Below are 17,507 nucleotides of genomic sequence, written 5' to 3'. Positions count from 1 at the left end.
GAACGAATAAAAAACAGAAGGTGAGGAGTTGCAGGTGCAAGTGTCTTTGTTTTTTCTACTTCCACTGCTGCTAATTGAGAGGATGTGGCAGAGAACAGATGAGGTGTTGATGGTGTATAGGGACCATCAAAAAGAATGAAGGCCCCCATAAGGAGCCCACCAGACGGCTCACAACACATAGAATACACACAGAGTCACACACGTACACAACCAGTGCCCAGTTTATCTAAAAGCAGCTTAAATCAAAACAATACCAGCTCCCTGAGGACAAACACACCCATCAGCGTACAGAGGCCTGCTCATGCTGCCTGGTGTGTGTTACGTAAAAAAGGAGCGGTAGCGGTTATGTGCACAAACTTTACTTTGAAGCAGCAGGGGGTCTTTTTACCCCTCATCACACGCACACCTCTGTTTTCCACCTTTTTTGTCCACTTCCTTTGTAGTGTGAATAAAATCCCCAGCCAAAATGAAAACAGTGGCTGTGAGTGAGTTGTAAAAAGATAGCAGAAAACAACGGGTCACTCACTAACATTTTAAATACGGCCACAGTCCTGCCCTCTTTTATGATTTTACACATGCACCAAACTATTCTAATGAGGGCGATACCACACTCTGAACTTTGGCAGTGGCATATCTGATTATTCTATATGAAGCTTGCAGAAAAACGTTCAAGTATAAAGTTAAAGGCACACGTTTACTTTACTGCTACTGCTTTCAATCAAAACAAGAACCAAAGATGATGTTGAAGGCATGGGCGGTTTTGTGAACAAGTTCATATATTTGGTGAAAGCTGCCATTGAAAAGAATGTGAACTAGTGCTGCATGAGTAACCTAACCCTAACCCAATCCTAACCCAACCTTAACCCTCAGGCATCACTTTAATTTACTACCCTTTAAAGCCATTAAGAACAAAAATGTCCACTTTCCAAAAAAACTGCTATAAAAACTTAACAGATTGATATTTTTTCTTCTTTTTCTTTTTGCAGAAATCTCTTCAACAACTTCAGCTGTGCTTAAAACTTGCAAACATTCAATCATTTTGAGGATTTTAACCCTTTAAATGCCAGTTTGATTACTTACAGATCAAAAAATGTGGTTTGAATGGGAGTAAACGGGATGGTTTTGTCCACATGTGACTCAAAAGGATAGTAAATTTTAAATTAGATGCTACACAAAAACTAATAATGCATAAAAGTCAATATTTTGGCTTATGTTTGACATACCCAGGAATGATTTAAAAAGAACACCCCCCACCCAACATTAGTTATTTGGAAAATACTGTTTTCTGTGTTTTTTAGAAAAAATATGACCTACCTGTAATCAAACTGGCATTTAAAGGGTTAAAACCCTGAAAATGATTCAATAATCGATTGTTTTGATTAGAACTGAAGTTGATCAAAGTATCTGATCAAAAAAAGCAGAAAAAATATGTATACTACTTTTATTGCCGGTTTCAGAAGTGGATGTTTTTTTGTCCTTAATGACTCGAAAGGGTCATAAATTTTAAATTGGATGCTACACAAAAACTGAAAATGCATCAAAGTCAATATTTTGGGGAATCATTGACATATCCAAGCTGGATTTAGAAATAATGCCCCAGCGATCCAACATTTGGTTTAAGGAAGATATCGCATTGTTTTCCCTTTTTTCATAAAAAACAACATTGACTTTAAGTAATCAAACTGGCATTTAAAGGGTTAAAATCCTCAAAATGATTGAATGTTTGATAGTTTTGTTGTTTAATGGATATATGCACAAAAAGAGCAGAAAAAAATAATCTGTTGAGTTTTTATAGCAGTTTTTTTTGGAAATGCACGTTTTTGTCCTTAATGGCTATAAAGGGTAGTATATGTGTTTCATAGTGTTGCCCTGACCTATTAGAGCAATTGAAATTTGAATTAAAAAACTTGCCTCCAAATAAAATTTGATGCAAAAAATTAGACCATATGCACTAACACAGCCAAAATGGTGAGCAGAGAAAGAGGAAAAAATTGCCCAAATGGACAAAAATGTCCCTAGTGATGCCTGAGGGTTAAAGACCCTGTAAACCGAAATCCAAAATTTGTCTTAACTTTCTAGATATGTTGGAATATGGTTGCTGCAAACATGAGAACACACTGAGATCTACATGTGACTGAATTCTGGATTTAGATGGTTAGAAAGTTGTTCACCTTTTTTCTGGCTTGGTTTCCTGTGGCGGGGCCAATTTGTGGGCTCATGATGTCATGAGCCCACAGTATGCAAATGCCGTTATTTTGTTCATTGTGAGGTAAATTTGCCAAATCTATCAGCCACAGTGGTCTATGGATCTTTTAACACTAGAACTGCCAATGGGTAAAATTTACCCAAGGCTGTTCCTTAATTGTATCTTACTTGATGTGTTTACAATTTTAAACATTTTTTAATTGTCAGTTTTTGACATTTCCTAAAAGCCTGTTAAGTAGCACCTGGTGTCATAAAAATAAATCGTTGCCTAAACCCAAATTTTGTTCATGGACATTCATATCTACAACCCCCATGCATGCCAAATTTTCCCACTGTTTTATTTTACACCAGCAATAAATGGTGCTTTGGAAATACGTTCTCTCTACTGCAGCAACGCCTAATCAATAGTCATAGATCAACCTTCAACATGGATAAAACGGGAAAAAAAAAACATTTACCATTGTTAAATGTCAAAAGGTAATATTAGTGCTTTAAATGGAGAAGAATGCAGTGATGAGGAAGTTTCAGGATTAGCAATCAGCCCAAATACAATTTTCTATGCGACAGATCATCTTCCAGCAGTGATCTAGTTTGCTATCTGTGTTCAATGTCAGTGGTTAACTTACAGTCCTTAATCAGAGCTACTTATGGAAATCAAGGCACTTTAATGACAGGTAAATATGACCCGTTGGTTGTTTTAGGTATGTAGCAATTCATGGCGGTTCTAGTGTTAAAGCATCATAACAGAGATTTGAGCCAGAAAAATGGACTTTGTCTCTTCTCTGGCACAGAGCCAGGCCGCTGCACTCCTATCATAAGGTCAATATTCGGATTGTAAAATTTTTCTTAAATCTGAGAGGATCGTATTTCTCCTGAGTGGGCGTGGCTTCAGCTCATACAACAGACACGCCCACACCATCCTGGAGCAGATTTTACTGTCTCATTTTTAATGATTTTGAAGCTTAATCTTATAAATTTAGAGATGTTTTAGTTGACTGAAATTTGAATTAGGGGTTCATAACACAGTGGCCTGTCGTCCAACAAACCTGAATACAGATTCATTTTCACTTTACAGGGTCATTAACAGTAATAATCACAATGTCAGGCTGTGCAAATACAAAATTGCATTAAAGGTTGCAATTATTTTGGTATGAAGCAGAACTTGGAAATTTACTTAAAAAGTGCCTGCAGAAAGGCGTAGAGGTTTAGAAAAGTGCCACTTAATTCAGTCTTCATAGAAGTACATCTATTTTCAAAAAGAAAAAACTTTTTTTGTTGGACAAAACAGAGTTATTTTGAAAGCAGTACAGTAAAACCTTAAAAGACTTAATATTTGCATGCTTTAGGTTGAGAAATAAAAGCTTCTGAACAAGCATTTTTCCATTAAATCATGAATTAACCACAGTTATTGGAAAGCTGAGCTCAATTTAACCAGCCACACTCAGACCTGATCACTGCCAGACCTGTTGAATCAGAAAACACCTTCAGTGGAACGTGTCTGACAAAACGAAGTAGGCTTAAAGATCTCAAAAAGCAACACATCATTCCCTAATGAAAAGGAATTCAAGAACAGATGAGAAACAAAGTCCTTGACATTTGTTTGGAAAGGGCCCTTTCTAGGGCTGTGGGACTTCAGCAAACTATGGTGAAAGCCATTATCCACAAATAGAGAAAACTTGGAACAGGGGTGAAGCTTCCCAGGAGTGGCCAGCCTGACAAAATTTTCTCCACAAGTGTATCAGTAGCTGCGTTTCCATTAACCAAAATATAAATATAGCAATTAAAAAAAGGTAATTTCAAAAACTTCTTAAATATTCTATGCTTTCTGTTTTTCAGATGTTTCGATATAGAAGTATGTTGCAAAAGTGCAATGGAAACTCTTTTTCCACATTTACAAGTCACAGGACATAACACACAGTGTCATATGACCAGTTCACTCCCAGACTACATGGTGCGGTATGTACAGACAGAAGAGGAGACGAGACTTTTCTTAACATCATACTTATACCCTTATACATGGCTTTTGCCATACATACAGACTCTGCCTCTGAACTATCATCCGTTGCCTTCGTCTTTTGTTCAGAATTTTCAAGGCAACCGCTGTAGATGTAATCATAACCGTACCAACATGCAACAGGTTTTGGGCGTCCAGCTTTGTTGCAGCAATGGAAACACATTCAAAGTCAAAATTTAAGAAATATCACTTTTATTTTGCAAAAAAATGCAATGGAAACGCAGCTAATGACTCATCCAGGAGGTCAAAAAATACTCCAGATCAACATCTAAAGAACTGCAGGCCTCACTTGACTCAGCGAAGGTCAATGTTCATGATTCAACCATAAAGAAAGAGACTGGGCAAAAAATGACTTCATGGGAGAGTTCCAAGGTCAAAACCACTGCTGACCAAAAAGAACACAAAGGCTCACCTCACATTTGGCAAAAACTTCTTGATGATCCCCAATATTTTGTGGACTAATAAGACAAAGCCGAACTTTTTAAGAGGTGAGCATCCCGTCACATCCAGCATAAAACTAACGCAGCATTCCATAAAAGAACATCACTTAAACAGTCTAACATGGTGGTGGTAGTGTGATTCTCTGGGGCTGTGTTGCTGCTTCAGGACCTGGACCACCTGCTGTAATCAGTGGAACCATGAATTCTGCCGTCTACCAGAAAATCCCAAAGGAGAATGTCCGGCCATCAACAATGATCTGAAACACATCAACAAGTCTACTTCTGGATGCCTGAAAATAACCTGAGATAAAATGTTATTTAAAAAAAAATAACATAGTACTAAATATTCCCAATGTATCTGGTAAATATAGAAATGTTTTATGCCCAATTCAGGTTCATCTGCTTATACACCACAAAACAAAAGCAATCCCTGAATCCACACACACACAAACACACACACCCAGGCTCATCCCTGGCCCCCTGGTCATTATAATCAGAGTGTAAGTGATGGGTCTGTCCTCTGATGAAGGTCTTCATGTGGAGGCTGATGACAAATCACAGCTCTCTGACTCTTCATCAGGACACAACCCACATTCCCTGCTATATCTGTGTGTGTGTGTGTGTGTGTGTGTATCATAAAGATGGTGGCAAGAGCTCAAAAACCAAGAAAGACAGACCTAAAGAAATGACAAATGGAACTAGTATTAATGGACACCAGAAGAAGATACAGTGCAGGACTGAACATTAACCATGTCCATTGCCAGTAGCAAAAAACACAGTTACTCAGTTAACATCAAATCTAACAGGAAGTTTTATCCCTGCACAGTGACCCCGTACAAATAGACTCTAATGGATCCACAGACATCATAAATCCCAAGTAGGAGGAAGTGTAGCAGACATACTTTGACAACTCAACACCACTGCTGTATTTTGTTCCTTTCTAGTGCTGAAAGTGAAAAAAGCATATTTTTTTTCTTACAGTCCCTCAGGGGTGGATGGTAAACCAGTAAACCAATAAACCAACACCACCACATGGATTTGGTAATACTGTCATTAACGATTTAAATATAAGGGGGTATGCATGAAGCAACACTTGACGACACTGACAGCTGAACCTGCCGGTGACTGTGGCAGGTGAACAAAAGAAGCATAACAGGGGGACTAGCGATGGCCATCAGTCCACATTGAGTCCATGTCTTCGGCAAATTTCGGCTCTGAAATTTGCAGAGCAGAGCAAGGCGGACTCAGAACCAAACAGCACAGACTTCTCAGCATTCACTTTAATCACAAGAGTTCTACCTGTTTAAAGAGTGTTTCAACTAATGACTATGTGCTGTGGCTCTGACTCATGGTCAAATGAGCTGCTGTAAATACTGTGACTTAAAAGTAGCCCTACTCCATTGAAGCTCAGTTTTCTGTCTGACAAAATATTCATATTCATATTGAATATACTCAAGTTTCATTTTATTTCCCGTTGTTTTGTTGTTAAAATGTTTATATTATGAAAAAGTCATATCAGGAAATGTAACATTTTCAACAGCTACTTAACACAACACAGCAGTAGAGAAACGAAACTTAAAACCACACTGATTCATCCGCTTATCTCTTTGGGGGGGGGGCTGGAGCCTATCCCAGCTGTCATTGGGCAAGAGGCGGGGTACACCCTGGACTGGTCGTCAGTCAATCACAACCAGGCAACCAGGCACACTCACATTCACAACTACGGCCAATTTAGAGTCATCAATTAACCTAACAAGCATGTTTTTGGTGGTGGGAGGAAGCCAGAGAGCCCAGAGAGAACCCATGCGTGCACAGGAAGTACAGAAAGTCCCTGACCGGGAAGCGAACCAGGGACCTTATTGCTGTGAGGTGATAGCGCTAACCCCTGCACCACCGTACAGCCCCCCACTGACTCAGTCTCAAGTTACAACATAACTGAGGACACAGTAACTTAAAACCATGTCTCTGGTATACGCAGGATATCAAAGGTATGTTTCAGTGGGGGATGATGGCTCAAGGTGCACACACATGAACTTATGTTTCTTTTAATTTTGTAATATTGTGATGTACCATCATAACAAATATCACCTACAGACACCTCATTATAGTGTATTAATAGCCTCTAAGAAATCTGTCTGTAATTCTTTAATATTACTTTTTTTAAGGCATAATTTTTGAAGATTTATTATGTGTACAGTAAAAGGGGGACTGGAGAACTTTGTGGGAGTGTTTTCTGTACAGAATCACTGTGGATGGTGGGGTATTCAAAGCCTTCAAAATTTTACAATGAGAAACATTTTTCTGAAATTGTTCCACAATTTTTAGTTGCAGTTTTATGCAGACTGGTGAACTTCTGAGAGACTCTGCCCCCTAAAATGCTCCTTTTTATACACACTCATGTGACTGACCTGTTGCCCATTACTCTAATTAGCTGCAAAATGCTGCTATAGCTATTTTCATTACCACTTACTTTTCCAGGCTTTTGTTACCCTCTCCCTACTTTTTTGAGGTGTGTGTTTGCCACAAACTCAAAATCAAAATGTGGTAATATTTTCATGAAATGTTACAATGTCTCAGTTTCAGCATCAGATGAGTTGTTTATGTTAAACACTGTATAAAATATTGATTTACGACAGGTGTGTCCAAACTATGGCCTGCCGCCCGTTTTTTATAGTCAAAAAAAAAAAATTCTTTAAATTAATTAGAATATGGCCCTCAATGGAGCATGAAGCTTGTGCTAGACTGTATTACTTGTCTTTGTTTCAGCACAAGGCAGTGATACCCTGCTAATGCTGTAAACAAACATTTTGACAAGTTTTAATGCTGTTTTTAAAGGACTAAATTGAGACAAAATAATTATTAAACATATTGGCAACCAAAATAATAAAGATATCTTGATCTAATGGATTACAGCAGCAACTAGCAGCACTGATGATGTTCTGGGGGTGGAGCCAGTGGTAGTCAGAGCCAAGTGGGGCCATCAACTAGCCGTTTAAGCATACTCAAACAATGAGCACATCTTAATTTACATTAAATTGGTTTTACTTATTTTAAGATCAAGGTGAGGTATATGAAAGTGGCCCCACCATCCTTATATATTTCTACAGGTGGCCCCCAATGGAAAAAGTTTGGACACCCCTGGTTTATGGGATTCTAAATCACTGCATTCATTTTTTTATGTACATTTTACACAACTTTTGTGTAATTGGTTTTGGCTGGTCATGTCGTAGAAGCCCTGCAAGACTGTGTCATGACTGCGTTTCCAGTCATGGAGCTGAAGCACTCGTGTGCTCATTTCAGCACCAAGGACAGCGACAGAGCAAAGACAGGGAAGAATAGACCTTCACATACACAGATGAAAACACACAGTCAGAGCCTACACAATAGCATACACACAGGCACTGAAAGACATATATGAGCACTAGCTACTCCCTTTCCTACAAGTGTCTCAGTATACACATTTGTGTGTGATTTTCCACTGTGTTTTCCTTTGAGACTGAAAGGCGACCATTGCTGCCCTTTACTCAGTCCCTATATGTATCAAAGCTAGGATACACACTGCAAATAGGCTGGGAAGGCTGGCTGGTCCACACATACAGGCTGTAATGGAGATCTATTGTATAGTTATGTACACTACAATACGGAAAGAGAGCTGTGATGTCCACTGTGACATTTTCCATGACATATGCTGAACACAACAGGCATTTAAGACTCACACAAACTAAAAAAATCTCACCCATCATATAGAGAAACCCACATATGGCACATGAGGACAAGGGGCACGCACAAATAAGCACACATTACAAGAGAGACACATGCGTTATTCATGTGATGTGCATGCACACAGCAATTTCATTCTCCCAGGCTGTGAGAGTGACTGGGGCTGCCTGACCTACATTCAAGTAGATATGTATACAGGCAGAGAGGAGATGAAATCTCTCTCCCTCCATTGCTCTCTCCCCCTCTCTGTTCCATATCCTGTGTTTCTTTCCAGTGCCTGTTCATTGCCCCTCAGACACACACACACACACACACATATATATATTCACATACACACAGGTGGAGGTGAAAAAGCGACTATGATTTCTTGGCCTCATGCAGCAGATGAAACTGGTACTGCCAGAGGAGAGCTGTATGTTTGATGGATTTCAGACTGAGGTGGGGGCGGTATGTTTTCTCTGCTGCATATAAAGAAGATCTTCAAACCACCCTGTTCTCTAACTGTATGCAAATAAAATATTTAAAGCCCTAAAAAGTACACTAACTTTGGGCCAGGGGTGGAAAGAGTACAAAAATTTCTTCAAACTGTACTTCAGGAGACGTAAAATAACTGGTGTTAAAGGCTGTCAAACAATTAAATCTTTGAATTATGATTAAACTCAAGATTTATGTTTAATTGCAATTAATCACATCAATTTAATCAAATTCTAAAATTACACTATTTTGCCTTTAAAGCTGTTTTTGTGTCATTTTGGATTTTAATACTGTCTTAAAGGGGGACTGACTTCCTGTCTGGATGAAGACCTGCTATGAACTTTAGCATGGAAAAAGGAACTTGTTATGGGTTGAAAAGGAAATAAGGGAGCAGGGAAAAGGTGCACAAAGGTGCAATGTGTAATGTTCAGCCTAGAAGCATTTAGCACAGTGATACTCAACGCCTGGCTCTTGAGCCACATGTGGCTCTCTTGTGATGATTTGTGGCTCTTTAATGTCTTAATTTGAAATATTATTTCCCCAGAAAACAATAAAAAAGGAAAACTTTGAACACAGAAATTATCCTTTGCAAGTCACATTAATCAGTTTGTTTCTCACACTGATACCGTTGGCTTTAATTGCCTAACAATTATTTTTGCGTGTGTATTTTTCCCCCTTTTTTCCAATTTTGTCGCCACTTTGAATCCATTTTTACTACTTTAAGCCCACGCTTGCCACTTCTCTTTACCACCTTTTGCCAATTTTTTAATCCTACTTTTCACCCATTTAATCTTCCGTTCACCATTAAATGCCACTTTCCTCCCCTTCTTGCCATTCCTTGCTACTTTTTGCCCATTTTTCCTGCCTTTTTTGCTGTGTTTTGCCTGGTTTAGTTTTTTTTTTTTGCCATTTTTTGGCTGCTTTCTGATCATTTTTTCCCCCGTAACTCTTTTTTTTTAATCACTACTCACCCATTTTTGCCACTTTCTGCTCATTTAATCTTTAACTTATTCTTATTGCCACTTTTACTTGTTTTTTTTTTTTTTTCTCTTTTCACCTCTAAGACTGTGGCTCTTGCAAAGGTTTTTTTCAACAATTTGAAATTTGGTTGAGTAGGGTTGAGTAACGCTGATTTAGCAGAATAAACTTATAAAAACTTGAAAAAAATATATTATGTTTAGCCCATCAAAATGAGTGTTTTATAACCTGAATATAGGAAGTTGTTTTATTTTTTATGAACTTGGAAAGAGCCTGAATTCATATATGGGGAGGGTCCCCTCCACGGACTCCGCCATCTTGGATTATTGCATTGTGCATATCTCTACAGCACAAAATAAGGGACTAGATAGCAGATATGCATTCTTTGAAGCACCACTGGTTGCCATGCTTTTCGCTCAAGTAGTGAGCTTTGCAATCCTGACTGTTGGATATTGCTAATATTCTGAATTACACATTGCACCTTTAAGGAGCAGTGTTGGACTTGTGGCTGCTGTGAATGAGCCAAAGTGTGCTAAAAAGGAAAATAATGGCTAGCAGTCACGAAGCTGATGGGAAGCTTGGACATCCTCTTTTTGTTATTTCATCTTTTGCTCAGTAAGAGATGCAATTTAAAATGCAACAAAATACAACACTACTTCAAAAGTCAATCATGTAAAAGTACTGATTTTAGAAAATGACTCAAAAAAAGTACAAGTACACGAAAAGCTACTCAATTACATGAATAAAAGTAATAGGTTACTTTCCACCTCTGCATGGGAAAGACCAAAGGACAGCGGTAAGAAATCAATGGGAATGGAGAAAAGTTAGTATGCTTTTACTTTATTTAATGTTTATTTGTATAGGGACAGGTATGAAGCAAGCAAACCGTTGCCACAGACCACAGCATTTGTAGCTTGAGCTAATTTGCCATGCCTGTGCCTAGCTGGCTTTTAAAATACATGAAATGCCCAAATACCCACAAACAGTCACTACATTAAAATGACAACAAATTCACACAAGACAAGCACTTTACAAAGACAAAACACAGACACATGAAATACATAATCACACAATGGCACAAAGTTAGTAAGGAAGTGCATAATTATCCATGACTGTAAGACTGAGTCCTCTTTGAAAACTGCTTCAGTTTGAGTTTAAAATGATTCCAGTCTTGATCAAGTTTGAGCTCTGCTGGTAAAGCATTCCACATTTTGACCCCCTGAACGGAGAATGTTTGTCCCAGTGAGGATTTACAAAATGGCACATTACAGTCTCCATGAGACGCTCCACGTGTTACAGAGTCAGATACTCTGAGGGGAACGACGAGGTCACTGAGCACCTGGGGGGCCTGATTATTTAAACATTTACAAATAAATTTTAGGTTAGCAAATTTAATAAAATGATCAAAACTCAACATATTCAATTTTTTAAGAATATGGCAGTGGTGTGACTTTATTGGCTTCCTATCTAAGAATTCAATCGCTCTGTTGTAGATCATCATCATAGGTTTGATCATTGTAGGTTCTGCTTGTGCCCAGGAGGTTACACAGCAGCTGAGGTGAGAGAAAACCATAGTGTGCAAAAAAACATTTGCTGCATTATGTTGCAATTATCATAAGAAAATAACTACATACAATGTCTATGATTTCTACACTTTACAAAAAAGGGTTTCTTCTCCTGACAACTGACCTGGTTTGCCTGGTGCAAAGTTGATATCACAACTGACTTAGTCTTGCAGACCTGCAACTACATGTCCAGCCAGATGAAGGGAGACTCGCTATAAGGCTAGCAGGACCCACTTGTTATTTTAAAAGACTAAACTGGAAACAACTGAAGAGCCGTTTGGAGGTCACAAAATCGGCTCTCATTACTGAACTGAGTCAAAAGATTCTGATCTCTAAAAAGAGATGGATTTCCCATCACAACAAGCGAGGTTGGATGGACTTTGGTTGTGGAAAACCAAGTAAGATCAGGGTTAACTGTGCTAAACTGTGTCAAACTGTACTGAATCAAACTAGAAAAAGATCATGCACGAGAGTTATCTATGAATGCTGAGGATTTTAAACTGTTTCTGCCTGCATGTGCCGCTCCTTTGGGGGACCCAAAAATAGCCTACGATTATTTTCAGCAGTTAATGGCAAAAACTTTGACATTTCAATAGCCCCTCTCTGTACAGAAATCCCTTCTTGTCCTCCATCTGGAGTGGACTGCAAGTAGTGGTGGCGTGGTGTGACTTGACATCCTCTTCAAACAACCTATCAGTTAGGGAGAATTTAGAATAGAAGGTACAATGGTAAGTAAGACTTTTGGTAAATCTCTATGCACCATGATAAAGACTTTTCCAACATGTGAAGACTATGATCATGATTCATGTACAATACATCACCAAAATGACCATTTGAAATATCAATGATTGTTTCTTTACTTCTTCGCTAAAGTGTGGTTTGTTTCTTATTTAATGTGCCATTTAGTGTTTCTTTTGTTCCTTTCAAACATGATTTGAGGAACCCGTCACAGAGTGCTTCCCTTCCTTTTTACACATGGCTGGATCTGTTTTGAAGGATGCTTTAAGTGTGTTTTTCCATCCTGACTAAAATGCAGTTAGTATGACAGGATCTGTTTAGTTCAGGGCAGGAGATGGTATTGTTCTGATAAAAAATCCAGCTGGCATCTTAATCTTTTCTTTCTTAAACTGTTCAGTAAAAAATGCTTTGTTGTTGGACTGCACAGAGTATATCAACAGGAACAGCAGCTATATCTTTCCACAGTTCAATGGATTATTTTTACCAGCTTGTTTTGTCCCCTACAGTCACAGCACATCCTAAAACAATTATATATGACAAAATGTAAGTGCAATTTTTAATACCGAGCCATGATAAAGAATGACGTTTCAGAGACCTGATTGAAGTTATAATCATTCATTAATGGTTTATGTCACAAACAATTTATTCGGTATGTTTATGTGAAAATGATACCAATCATATCTTAGTTCTCAAATGCTCAGAGCTACTGTTGCACTTAGGAAATGGCCTACATTTTGAATGTCTTGGTCATGTCTCGTACTTGAGAACCTTAATTATATAATAATAATAATAATAATAATATAATTATTGTTTAAAAACATTGATAAAAGGTTAAAATTCCAAATAATTCAAAGCCCATAAAACTGGACATAAAACATAGATGATCATAACGAGAGTTAAATAAAAACCTAAAAACCCTAAATTAAGATTTAAATAGTAAGATAAGAAATGGAATGAAATTGAACATTGATTGTGATAGCATGTATAGTCATAAAATTATAAACTTCCACATAAGACTGAATAAATGAGTTTTCAGCTTGCATTTAAAAATCTCAATATTCTCAGATGCCAAAGTTTAACTGATACAACAGAAACATCTGCTACTGACAACAATTCAATGCCACACTTTGTGCCAATTATTAGCAAACACCAATGTTAAATCAACGCATCAGTGCATTCCAACTGGTTACATTTAAAATAAAGTGCATTTATTTTTCTAGTTATGCAACAAACAGCATTATAGACATTCAAGCATCAATGCAAAGAACAACATGACGATGCATCCCACATCTAAGATTAAAAAAATACAATTATTTATCAACTAATGACAGAAAATTGTCTTCAGTGATTTGCTCACAAACAACATGGAATCACACACCTTTACGAAACACACATATCCCAGCCACACTGGGACTCCTCTCTGTTATTTTGGTTGTAAGTCCGCTCAGAGGGACCATCCAGGAGAACTTTCTGTACCCTGACAGCTCAGAGGTTAGTAATTCAAAAGCATTTCAGTGTATAAAAACGACCTGATCCTCTACATCCCTAAACTAAACCACCCCGACCTCCTAAATCCCTCAGAGGTATTACACTGACCACACTGTCAAAACAGTGATACAGCAGAAACCAGTGGAAGAAATCCCATGACCCCGCATCTGCACAACTTTAATATAGCAGGATTTTTCCAGCAAATCCTCCTGTGAGAAAAGATAGAAGAACACAGCAAAGAACACGGGGTGTACAGCTTTTTTTAAAGTATTTTTAATCGGTGGTCTTATTTCTGACAAATTCTTGTCAAAAGTATTTTTTGAAGATTGCTTTTTTCATTCTGGCACTTTTTCTAATGACACCTCTGTTTCATAAAGCCACGCTTTGTTGCTGTATCACTGCCTGTCCCTTCAGCTTTCGCCCATAGTCCCCAGCCTCTGAGAGCAGAAAAAATATCATCATTTAACACAAAGGTTGGAGGCCTGAAGGAGTACAGGAGTTTTTAGTTCCTGACTGCTCTTGTGTCGTGACTTAACTATGAAAAACATGTCATCTCAGCGTGTAAGTCGAGGATAGAATGGCTAAGAATACATTTTACATGGTTTTGGCTGACTGGATATGCAGCAGCATGTATGCCAGCCAGAGTATACTGCCAAAGAAATGCAGCAGAGCGAGGCTGAGACTTTGGCTGCTCACATGCATTGCAACCTGGTACATGTAGGCTCTGCTGGCACTACTACGCACTCAGAACAACTCCGCTGTCTCAGTTGTTCTGGCAAAACATGAAGAATTTGTTGCTTTAATCGACTCTATATTCTAAAAATGAAATCTCTGCATCAACAGTTGGACCTGAGGTTAACTTACACCACAGTATGTATCTTGCAAAACTCACTGAATACAAGCAGAATCTGGCAGTTTATTTTAAAACATACTTCTATGAAATGATCTGATAACTTATTTAAAAACAACTGAATCCCAGACTTTCAGGTTGGGCATCTACCGTGAAATTTCAAAATCTGCCTGTGCAACTATCAACAAATAAATATTGTATGAAGACTGAGTGGCGTCAGCAATTTGGTTGCTGCAAGGGACTTTTGAGTCGAATCCACAGCAGCTGGCATATTGAAAATGTGGTCTCAAACCAGCATTAGATCAGTACAAACAGACAAACAGGAAGTGCTGCAGCAGGTCTTCAGCCTCCAAAAAAATAATAATAAAGTTCAATTATTTGACTAAGTTTGACCACAACTGGCTCCCATACTCCTCACGTGCTGATTTTTACGTGTCTGGGGGTGAAGAGGTGAGAGGGTCAGACACAGCCAGCAGTGATGAGTGAGGAGCAAGGTTGTTATAGTTAACTAAAACTAACTAAATAACTAAAATTCAAAAATCATTTTAGTTAACTGAAACTAAAACTGTATAGTGCGCTTACAAAACTAACTAAAATAGAATAAAAATGGAGACAAAATATCCTTAGTTTTAGTCTTTGACACAACCATACTGACTGTCACCTACACACAAGTCTGGGGAGAGTAAAATTGCCTGGTCTGATCGGTTAAGATTTCACACAGTGGTAGTTTTATGTCTGGAGTTGTATTCAAACATCATCACTAAGTAAATAAAATGATAAGTGAAGAGTAGCCTGTTTGAATATGTTTATAAAAATGTAATACACTCACTCAGCCCCAACATCTTTCCCTAAAAAACGAAAACTAACACTACGACTAATAAAAACTAACTAAACTAACAAACCAGCAGTAAAAACTAATTAAAACTAAACTTAAATCGAACACAGAAAGTGAAAACAAAATAAAAATAAAAACTTATGAAAATTCTAAAACTATTATAACCTTGGTGAGGAAACAGACCCAGGTCTGCTTAACGGCAATTTTCTTTTTTTAAAGATTTTTTTTTTTTTTTTTAACTTTACGTGCCTTCATTAGACAGAGGAGGACACTGGACAGACTTGGAAACAGGGAAGAGAGTGGGGAGAGCCATGTGGTAAAGGGCCACAGGTGGGGTTCGAGTCCAGGCCGCCTGCATATATGGTGCATGCCTTAAACCAGTCAACTATCTGCCTGTCCCGGCAATTTTCTCTTTAAAAAGCTGGAGAATGTTAGTTAAGATAAAACCAAAACTGTGGGTACATGCTGCAGTGATGAACTGTCTTTACACCGAAGCACAACGAGTCTTAAGTTCCACCTTCAGGCAAAGCACATCTTTGCTAATGTTAGCAAAGACGCTATAACAACAACACAGGATCAAGCCATGGTCATACCACTCTGTTCAGCTGCTTCAGGACAGTCTTCTTCTTCAGCTGCTCAGATAAATGCTGAAAAGTGCTCCTAATCTTTGAGACAGTCCTGTTTGTTAACAATATTAATCTAGTGTAGAAATCTGCGGCGGAATTGGCAAAATTGAAGTGAATTAGCGAACTTTATGAGCTGAGGATGGAAAATATGATACATTCAGGTAACCTCAGTGAATTAGATGACTGTATTCTACATGTTATGATGTGTTAAAATGTCACATATAAATGGGAAAATATAGTTTTTGATTAGAAGCGTCAATAAATACAGTGTGAATATGTGTTTATTTTTGAGGAATATACAGTAGATGTGACAGACACCTAATCTTGAAAAACGTTAAAACAAAATATAGTTAAACTATAGTTAAACTATTGAAAAAGTTTTAAAAAGAAATGTTGTGATTATTCATGATTTATCACAGCGTAGTGATCAACTTGATTATTTTTTTAAATCGAGTAACAGCACTAAAATAAATAAATCAGAACTGAGCTTAATCGTGATCTAACCATTAAAAAGGTCGTGCTCAAACATTAAATTTGAGTAGATTCTTATTAAAGCAGCTAAAAACATTTTCCTCCACTTGGTCAGAATCTCTCACACATGCTGTCTTGGACACAGCTGTGTTGTCTGATACTCCAAAGGTTCAGGGGTGAAAGAAGCTGTCAGGCACTGAAGTGGACGGGCTCTATGACTCTCCTGAACCCTAGCAAAGAGGACGAGTGAGCTGCGGTAAAAGCAGTTTTCGAACTCGCTTTTCTCTTCAAGGACGCGACAGATGGAACTGACCGCGCGTGTGACCTGCTGGGCTTCACTGGACACACAAACACACAGGCGCAAACACGCACATACAAGAATGATGCCTACTCTATAAAAAGTACAAATAAATAAATAAAATGAACAGAGGAGGAGGTGTTATTAGCTTCTCCCTCCCGAAAGGACAGAAAAACATCCAAAAGTGCACCCCCACACCATGATTCTTCCTCCAGGGAGGCGCCTCTTCCTCTGTAAGGGCAGAGAGTGGGGGAAATAACATTGAGCAAGCCGCCGCCGCAATTACCCACAGTGGGGTAATCACCAGCACAATGCACTATGGGTTGGCTGCCTGAGAGAGAGAGTGAAATACTCAGGTGAGGAGAGGAGCCAGACAGCAATCAGCCCAGCAGGAAGAGGAAGAGAGAGAGAGAGAGAGAGCGAGGGAGAGAGGCAGAGAGCAAAGGGCCATTCCTTTAATTTCCAAGGGAGAGCCAGGGCCTTAATTACTTGATGAGTCTCCTTCTCTCTCTCTCTCTCCCTTCCCTGCTCTGTGGCAGTAAAAAGGTGTGTGTGTGTGTATGTGTGTGTGAGTGGCCCATTATCAGACTGGGAAGACTCCAATCACCTCTCAGCACAGATAGCGAGTGAAGAGAACAACATTGCAGCGAGGGAGAGAGAGGAGAGAGGCGAGACGGAGAGAGAGGAAGAGGTGATTTACGCTTTTAGAGGTGTTAACACCATCTCTCATCCTCGGCACCTATAGAACACCAAGGTTGAGGAGGGAGCCAGCCAAGTCTGGAAGCAGCCACAGGAAAACACAGAG

The 17,507-nt window shown here is 38.6% G+C and overlaps 1 protein-coding gene across 1 annotated transcript in view; it reads right to left on the bottom strand.

Annotated features, from left to right (window-relative positions):
• myt1lb (myelin transcription factor 1-like, b) overlaps window positions 1–17,507 on the bottom strand; it is a 251,762-nt gene that overhangs the window by 167,904 nt on the left and 66,351 nt on the right. The gene's annotated exons all lie outside the window — the stretch shown is intronic.

The sequence above is a fragment of the Cheilinus undulatus genome, linkage group 18 (genome assembly GCF_018320785.1).
Source record: "Cheilinus undulatus linkage group 18, ASM1832078v1, whole genome shotgun sequence".
Lineage (NCBI taxonomy): Eukaryota > Metazoa > Chordata > Actinopteri > Labriformes > Labridae > Cheilinus > Cheilinus undulatus.
This window is presented reverse-complemented; position numbering and strand designations above follow the sequence as displayed.